This window comes from Morus notabilis, unplaced genomic scaffold (assembly GCF_000414095.1).
Source record: "Morus notabilis unplaced genomic scaffold, ASM41409v2 Scaffold905, whole genome shotgun sequence".
NCBI lineage: Eukaryota > Viridiplantae > Streptophyta > Magnoliopsida > Rosales > Moraceae > Morus > Morus notabilis.
The window spans coordinates 96412-98958 of NW_010356723.1; the positions used below are offsets into that span (position 1 = coordinate 96412).

General features: G+C 32.0%; 1 pseudogene; it reads left to right on the top strand.

The window, feature by feature from the left end:
* The window catches only part of LOC112094133, a 16991-nt pseudogene that overhangs the window by 407 nt on the left and 14037 nt on the right, over positions 1-2547 (top strand).

Genomic DNA, 2547 nt, shown 5'->3' on the forward strand with positions numbered 1-2547 from the left:
TTATTATTTTTATTTTTATTAATAATAATAGTAATATTATTATTATTATTATTATTATTATTATTATTATTATTATTATGGATCTTATTCCATGCGAACAACCAAACACAGTAATGTAATATTCCTGAGAATTTGTAAAAGATTCTTGTATGAAACCAAATATAGTAATGTATTATTCTTAAGAATTATATTACCCTCCATCACTTTCCGGGGAATATGATTCCTACTGATTCTTACATACCAAACGCCCCATAAGTTATTAGACTAACTAAGAATATTTTAGACCACATCTTAAAAGACTTAAAACACTCTCATTTAAAATCTGATATTCAAAACCTTAGGGCTTTTTCATTTATATTTTTTGAGTTAGGGTGACTTAAATTCAGATCTTGATTTGAGTTAAAGTGTATTTGAGTATGGTTTAAGTTAGAATTTTAATTTGAGTGTGTTTGGATGCGCACATTTTGAGTTATGTTTTGAATTGTGTAAATTTGTGTTTGGGTGAGTCAAAACATGAATTTGTATTTAAATAATATTTTAATAAAAATTCAATAGTGATAGTTTTATTCGTCTTTTCATTGTGAACGCATAGAAAAAAATAATCCCAATCAGAATTAAAATAAAAAAATTATGTTTTTAAGAATAGAAAAAAACTGTTCATTAATTTGAATTTGAATTTAGAAACTTGAGTTGAAAAAAAAAAAACTTAAACTTAAATGAAATTATAACATAAGTTTATTTTTTTTTTTAATTTTAGTGCAAATGAATAAGTCTTGGGGTCCCATTCATTTCACCTATTTGAGGAGTCACATTTATGCTATGTTTGGTAGGAAGGAAAAAAAATAGGATGGAAAGAAAATATGAAAGTGATGGAAAATAGCAATGATGGAAAGGAAATTGATTTTCTTTTATGTTGTTTGGTATGAGAAGATGGAAAGAAAATGAGCTTACCTTCACTTGTTTGGTATTAGAAGTTAAATTAGGAGGAAAGAAAAAATCTTACTCGTAAATTACTTTTATACCCTTAAATTTTTTGCTTGGATGTTGATGGAGAAAATGATAGTTTAGTAACTTTGCTCGCTTTAATGAGTTGTCCTAATTTTTCATCCCATTTTCTGCCCACTTATGGAAAGGAAAAAAATAGTGGGGCCCACATGTATTATTTTTCACTCCATTTTCTCTTCCTTTCTCTTTTCTCTCCTACCAAACAACTTGCATTTTCTAGCTTGTTCTTTTGAGTGAAAAATTCAAAAAAAGACAACTCTAAGTTACAACTTTATTCAAGTTCATGTTCTTTTAAGTTTAAACTCGAGTTTAGGACTAAAACTCGAGTTCAAGTTTTCCCTTCAACTCGAGTTCAGAAACTCGAACTCAAATTAATGAACAGTATTTTTTCTATTCTTAAAAAGGCTATAACTTTTTCGTTTTAATTCTGATTGAGATGATTTTTTTTTTCTATGCGTTGACAATGAAAAGAAGAATAAAACCCGACCCATATACCATATTAAAATTTTTCATCAGTATTGAGTTTTTATTAAAATACTAGCTAAATACAAATTCAAGTTTTGACTTACTGAAACACAAACTCAAAAAGATTCTTATCTCAAATCATAATTGAAATGTACACAACCAAACACAAACTCAAGTTATAAGTTCAACTCAAGTTATAACTCAAATTCAACTCAAGAATTATACTCAAGTTAAACTTCAAAAGAACAAGCCCTTCATTTTCCCTCCCAAAATTATTCCACCTTATTCCTTCCTTCTACTTTTCTTTCCTACCAAACATACTCTTAACTTTTTTTCCTCCAGCTAACATCTCTCTTTCTCTCTCTATGCGCTCCCTTCTCCCTCCGGCTCATCTCTCTCTTCTCTTTCCCTCCGGCCCCTTCGTCTACCATCGCCAGCGCTCTCCTGATCGCGAATTTGTCAGGATATCTGTGTCGTGAGATCACCGTCGTTGTACCTTCATCATCAGAGTCCCTCTTGTCACCGTCTGAGATTCCACTCGCTCATCGCCGCTTCGACGCCGAATCTCTAACAGGCGGTAACGCTGGATCTCTTAGTGCAAGATATCTCTCCAGAAGGCAGCAAGATCTCATTAGAAGTTCGCAAGATCTAGAGCTTCGTCAGAGATCCGAAGGGAGGAGATCTCGTCTTTGCAGATTTTATGCTCTTCGGGAGCACATCCTCAATTTTCATATTTTGGTGTTTCTTACTGGACAAGATGATATTGATGCTGTCGTACAAATGCTTAATGAAGAAGTTCAAAGCCGTGGGAGAAACTCTTCAGGTACAAGGAACGTAGTATTTTTACTCAGTTTCAACTCTTTATTGTTGTTGTTTCATTTATTCACTTTTATCCAATTTGTTACGAAAATATTGGAAAAGTTTTGTGCTGGTCTTTGTAGTTGGAGTGTTATTTTGAAGCATCAGATGCAAGGTTATGCCAAATGTGTCTAAGATTTCTATATCTCATAATCTTTTTTAGGATTGCTTACTTTGCCTCTCTACTCTGGTCTTCCACGTGCTGAGCAAGTAAGTTAT